Raw genomic sequence first — 6809 nt, 5'->3', positions numbered from 1 at the left:
ATGACGGAACCTGCTCTTCATGCCGTACAATGACTGCCCTCGCCAGCAAGTGCACCAGGCCTCCCGCCAACTGAGCATGTATGGGACACGAGGAAATGAGAACTTACTCGTTCTCCACGGCTTTCAAGAACCAGTATGGAATTGCAACAGAAGGTATAAGATACTTGTGGCAATCTACCGGTTATGCCATTCGGTACTGTGTACTGACTGATGCGACTGTTTGGGAACACTTTCCTGTGACATGCGTGCTTCATTTGGTATGAATCTGTTATCGCAAATTCCTGTTACCATCCTTGTCACAAAAAATTACGTAAAAATTACCTTGTCCTTCAGGGTGTTGCAATTTTATTTCGATAGTGTATAACTAGAAGCGAATGAGCCCTTGACAAAGAGCATCTTAAGAATATCAAAGCCAGGTAGACAACTACCAGACTGCAATATTCTTTGTCCTATAGACTAACATAGACATTCGTCACATGGCTTCAGTAGTTGTTGGTGCGTACCTCATAAAAAGTCTACTGTGGAAGGTTATAATTTACTTACAGTCTGTAAAGAAAAATTTTAGTTTCAGTGTTTAGTCAAACACCGTATAGCGCAAAACTTCAGCTCCACTGTTTTGTATAACAATACATTAATTATATCTGGTAGAACATAAATTAGGATTTGTCTTCGATATGGCGCGAAGCGTCATTAACAACGTTAACATACAGGCATGCATAATTTCTTAATATCCAGCTGTACAGGTACGACTGGGATTCCTGCTGAAAAGGATTGTTGGCACAACACATCTGTCGATAGAGCAGCTATACGGGTAGTAAGATCTGTGATAAATCAAAACGTTTAGGTATGTCTCACGTTATCATGCATCCGTGACAAACTAATGAGAAGTTCGCAATATCAAGACGTATTATCTGAAAATACTGTCCGGCTGCTTTTATGAAAGGAGTTTTTACACTGAGGTAATGGCTGAATTTCTCTCTAATTAGGAAGACTGTAAATATGTTGGCCGAAATTAACATTTAAAATATTCCATTAAGATGTATTTTCAAGTGTTATTATATAATGGCTTATTTTTATTATATTACGAAGAAAATAGTTCTGCCTCACAGGAACAATGAATACACGCAAAAGAATTTAAACAATGCTTAAAGATCAAGGACAGAAAAGCTAAAGAACTGCAATACATATTTCGTTAAAACTGAATTCGATATATCATTCGTCTAGAGCTCTTCTAGGGAGAGAATCATCTGTAGAACCTCTTAAAGAATTCAGATTTGAAGAAAGACAGCAGTTAGTTTCCAAAAGCCGTAATTTATGGACGATCTAGATTGTGACCATTAGATAGTCAGTCATCTTCCTTGCATTACCGAGAGTCATACAAATAATGACCTGTTTCTGCCATGTAAAGGCTAGTGTCACTAGCCACAAGTTTGTGCTCTGATATGTTGGTATCTGTATGACACTTCTGGTAACGCGCCGAAGATAACAATGTCGTTGTCTAGATCTGCAATAGGTTATGGGTTTTGCGACTGATTGCTGTTCTTCCTTAAATTTAAATACTTAACGGGCGCTGCGCATACGGGCATGCAATGAATTCCAATTTAGTTAGTTTCATAGAATGTTGGAATCTGCATCATGTAATATACAGCTGTATTTGTTACCTTAATTTTGACTATCGATTTCTCTCAAATTCAGACCACCTTCGGGTGTTGAGCTGTGTATTTCACAAAATGTTGACAGAATGAAAATTCACTCAGTGTAAACTGATTTGAAACTTCCTTGAAATTAATACTGTGTGTGGAACCGGGACTCGAACCTATGACCTTCGCCCTTCGTGGGCAATTACTCAACCGACTTTTTTTGTTGATATCATTTTGTTCTATATTGTTCGTTGAATTTTTTTATTTTTTTTTTTTTTTTTTTTTTTGGCGGATGTCCGATAACATTCATTCAAGTTCTCCGTAGATCCGTTCACTCACTTTTTTTATTACAAAGGGTAGCTAACCCTCTGACCGAACACGCTGACAACCTCATATTTCACAATTTCAATGACTAATCATTATGAAGGGTTATATTTAAGTATAACACGGGTCGTAATGAAAAGGTATCCTGACTTGCACAGTAAACATCATGACCCGAACACTGCTGAATTAGACCGAAACAAAATAATAAGTACAGGCTGTGGCGGTTCGCTTGTAGCAACTTCCCTGATTTAATTACAACAGCTAGCCGCACGCGACACTTCACTGACGATGTGAAAAGAGGAAAGATTGCTGAGAGGTCAAAAATTGTCCGACCATGGAGTATTTTTAAATATACACTCCTGGAAATTGAAATAAGAACACCGTGAATTCATTGTCCCAGGAAGGGGAAACTTTATTGACACATTCCTAGGGTCAGATACATCACATGATCACACTGACAGAACCACAGGCACATAGACACAGGCAACAGAGCATGCACAATGTCGGCACTAGTACAGTGTATATCCACCTTTCGCAGCAATGCAGCTGCTATTCTCCCATGGAGACGATCGTAGAGATGCTGGATGTAGTCCTGTGGAACGGCTTGCCATGCCATTTCCACCTGGCGCCTCAGTTGGACCAGCGTTCGTCCTGGACGTGCAGACCGCGTGAGACGACGCTTGATCCAAACATGCTCAATGGGGGACAGATCCGGAGATCTTGCTGGCCAGGGTAGTTGACTTACACCTTCTAGAGCACGTTGGGTGGCACGGGATACATGCGGACGTGCATTGTCCTGTTGGAACAGCAAGTTCCCTTGCCGGTCTAGGAATGGTAGAACGATGGGTTCGATGACGGTTTGGATGTACCGTGCACTATTCAGTGTCCCCTCGACGATCACCAGTGGTGTACGGCCAGTGTAGGAGATCGCTCCCCACACCATGATGCCGGGTGTTGGCCCTGTGTGCCTCGGTCGTATGCAGTCCTGACTGTGGCGCTCACCTGCACGGCGCCAAACGCGCATACGACCATCATTGGCACCAAGGCAGAAGCGACTCTCATCGCTGAAGACGACACGTCTCCATTCGTCCCTCCATTCACGCCTGCCGCGACACCACTGGAGGCGGGCTGCACGATGTTGGGGCGTGAGCGAAAGACGGCCTAACGGTGTGCGGGACCGTAGCCCAGCTTCATGGAGACGGTTGCGAATGGTCCTCGCCGATACCCCAGGAGCAACAGTGTCCCTAATTTGCTGGGAAGTGGCGGTGCGGTCCCCTACGGCACTGCGTAGGATCCTACGGTCTTGGCGTGCATCCGTGCGTCGCTGCGGTCCGGTCCCAGGTCGACGGGCACGTGCACCTTCCGCCGACCACTGGCGACAACATCGATGTACTGTGGAGACCTCACGCACCACGTGTTGAGCAATTCGGCGGTACGTCCACCCGGCCTCCCGCATGCCCACTATACGCCCTCGCTCAAAGTCCGTCAACTGCACATACGGTTCACGTCCACACTGTCGCGGCATGCTACCAGTGTTAAAGACTGCGATGGAGCTCCGTATGCCACGGCAAACTGGCTGACACTGACGGCGGCGGTGCACAAATGCTGCGCAGCTAGCGCCATTCGACGGCCAACACCGCGGTTCCTGGTGTGTCCGCTGTGCCGTGCGTGTGATCATTGCTTGTACAGCCCTCTCGCAGTGTCCGGAGCAAGTATGGTGGGTCTGACACACCGGTGTCAATGTGTTCTTTTTTCCATTTCCGGGAGTGTATTAACGCGTTAGAAAAACGTTTCAGGTTACTAACCTACGTAAGTAAGTGTCAGTGAAGAGACTGGTGGTTTGAGGATCCGGCCATGATCTGACGGCAAAACTATAATACGACTAACTAAACTCCATCCGAACAGGCCTTGGTAGGCCCAACAGTACCGACCGGCCGCAGTGTCATCCCCTGCCCACAGGCGTCACGGTATGCGGATATGGAGGGGCGTGTGGTCAGCACACCGCTCTCCCGGCCGAATGTAGTTGACGAGACCGGAGCCGCTACTTCTCAATCAAGTAGCTCCTCAGTTTGCCCAACAAGACCTGAGTGTACCCAGCTTACCAACAGCTCTCGGCAGACCAGATGGTCACCCACCCAAATACTAGCCCAGTCCGACAGCGCTTAACTTCGGTGATCTGACGGGAACTGGTGTTACCACTGCGGCAAGGCCGTTGGCGACTATAATACGACGGCACCTAAAAAGACCCTTACAAGCCGACTGAAAATTGAAGTTATGAATTTCATGCCTGCATTAGATATAGGCAAAATCACTGTCCCACCTGTAGACTTCTATGATACTGACTGACATTCACTAATTCCACTTCGAGAAAATCGGAAATATAGTGGAGGAATCACAGTTGATAGTGTTTCACAATTATGAAGATTTCTGACACATTCCTGTGTTTCTTACTTGCAGCTGGAAACGTTTCAGCGCTTGTTCTGTCAGTTTGGAATGACTGGAGAATTTTAGGTTGGACCGATATTTTGAACTGAGTGTGCGAAATATTTATGCAGAAGCTAAACTGTTTCATTCTAGGATTTTATGTAGACTAACTTCTGAGAGTTGGTGATTTCAAGCTACCGTTGTGGTTACGATTTCCTTTGACTTTCTTACGGTTAGTCATAGTCTAATGTTTATCTCAGGGCTGGACAGTTACTTAAAGTTTGGTTGCATCAGTGCTTAACGCGTGCCAGTTCCCTCACTCGACAACTTGGTATGTTTTGGTGTGCCATTTGGTGACAATAATAGCAAATCTCTAGAGTAAGGGCCGCTATGATGTCAGCCACTGTACTACACACACCATGCGGCATATATGCCTCGCCACTAGATACTACTAAGAACGACAATACTGATTTGCCCACTGATTTTGTGTGTAGTTACGCGCATACTCCTCGAATACCATCTCTCATTGTTCAACCATCATTCGACCAACAACTTCCACGTTTATATTTCAACAGCTAACTGTTCAGATATCCGCAGTCGTGACAGGACTGCTGTTATTTCCTTGATACCTAAATGACCTGGCAGATAGGGTTAGCTGCAGTCTGCGGCCGTTTGCTGTTGACGCTGTGATGTGTGTAAAGGCGTCGGCGTTGAGTGAGTGAATGAAGATACAGGATGACTTAGACAAAATTTACTGTTCCTGTGATGAATGGCAGCTAGCTCTATACGTGGAAAAATGTAGATAGGAAAGTCAAACCCATAATGTACGACCACAGCATTAGTAGTGTTGTGATTGACGCCGTCAAGTCGATTTGATATCTTGACTTAACGTTACAATGCAATTGAAATGGAATGAGGATGTAAGGAAGGCGAATGTTAGATTTTGGTTTACTTACAGAATTTTAGGAAAGCATAGTTCATCTGGAAATGACACTGCGTACAGGACACGAGCGTGACCCAATGTTGAGTACTGTTCGAGTATTTTGGGTCGGCGTCAGATTGGCTTACAGGAAGACAGCGAAACAAGAGGCGGACTGCTAGATTTATTACCGGTAGGTTTGAACAACACGCAAGTAATACAGAGATGCTTCAGGAACTCAGTTTGAATTAGTCGGGGCAGGGCGACGTTATTTTCGAGGAACGCTACAGAGAAACGTCAGAGAACCGCCTTTTGAGGCTGAATGCAGAAGGATTCTACTGCCGTCAACGTTTATTTCGCGTAAGGAGAACGAAGATAAGATTATAGAGGGTAGGTCTCGTAAGGAGCCATGTAGACAGTCGTTTTTCTCTAGCTCTGTTTGCGAATGGACAGAAAAGGAAAAGACTACTAGTGGTATATGGTATCCCCCGCCAAGCACCATGTGATGGTTTGTGGAGTATGTATATACATATGGAATGTCTTTAGGCCCGGCGCTTAACTACACTGAATGCCTTCTGATTTTAGTGTAAGTATGTTAAAATGTGTTAAGTCGATACACACTGTGTCAATTCTGTCTATAGTGCTCCTGACATGGAAGGACCAACAGCTCATTACCTCTGTCCGTGATTTATGTCCCACGGACTAAAGGGGTTAATCATCTTAACATACAACGAGATTAATACAGAGGTATTCCGTAACCATCACTGAAGTTTCCCAGTGCCTGCAGCTAAAAGATATACGTGTCTGACACGATTGGCCTCCGAGCTCCGAGGAATTGCGTTTTGCTGTCTCATCAGCTGTTCCCTCTGTCCATAAGTAGACGCAGGTTCTCGTTACGCGCCTGTCCGTGTGTTTCCAGTAACTGACAGCAGTCACGGACGAGACTTCACTCTCTGGACGGTCCCTGTAACTGGCGTCAGCTGTCCAGCGTACTCCATCAGCAGCCACGAGGTCACCAGCCTGTGATCACGACTCAGGCAACCTGTATTCTGATGTCGCATCCGACAAGATGACTTCCGTATTACACAAGGACTGTCTCGAAATTCACTTTTATACTTCATTTAGAGTTTTTGATAATTAGCAACAAAACACAATCGCATCAATTTAACTATGAGAGGAGACTTTTAGGGAAGTTAATAAACGATTTCGAAGTGCTTGTATCTCAGCAGGTGTACTTCCTGATTCTACTTTCGCTTCTTTGCAGTACTTGAGACATCTAAGAGGGTGATTCTGTTTTTAGGCCAGCCGGAGACGACTGGGGTATTAGTGAACGAAATAAACACAACAGTAGAAATGGTCGATCTCTCTTACGTATCCTGAACGATGCAAAATAAGTTTCCGACGCGTTTGAAAAGTAAAGTTTATAATCAGTGTCTATAAATCGTATTGTTTTTTTAGAACAATGACAAACAAAAGTAAGATGGGGGGGTGTCGGTGCTGTG

The 6809-nt window shown here is 44.9% G+C and overlaps 1 pseudogene; it reads right to left on the bottom strand.

The window, feature by feature from the left end:
• Nucleotides 1–4063: 4063 nt before the first annotated feature.
• On the bottom strand, nucleotides 4064–4181 carry LOC126096170 (5S ribosomal RNA; annotated as a pseudogene).
• Between the last annotated feature and the right edge of the window lie 2628 nt (nucleotides 4182–6809).

The sequence above is a fragment of the Schistocerca cancellata genome, chromosome 8, assembly GCF_023864275.1.
Source record: "Schistocerca cancellata isolate TAMUIC-IGC-003103 chromosome 8, iqSchCanc2.1, whole genome shotgun sequence".
Taxonomy (NCBI): domain Eukaryota; kingdom Metazoa; phylum Arthropoda; class Insecta; order Orthoptera; family Acrididae; genus Schistocerca; species Schistocerca cancellata.
The sequence above is the reverse complement of the archived record's forward strand: the minus strand, read 5'-3'. Positions and strand labels throughout refer to the sequence as shown.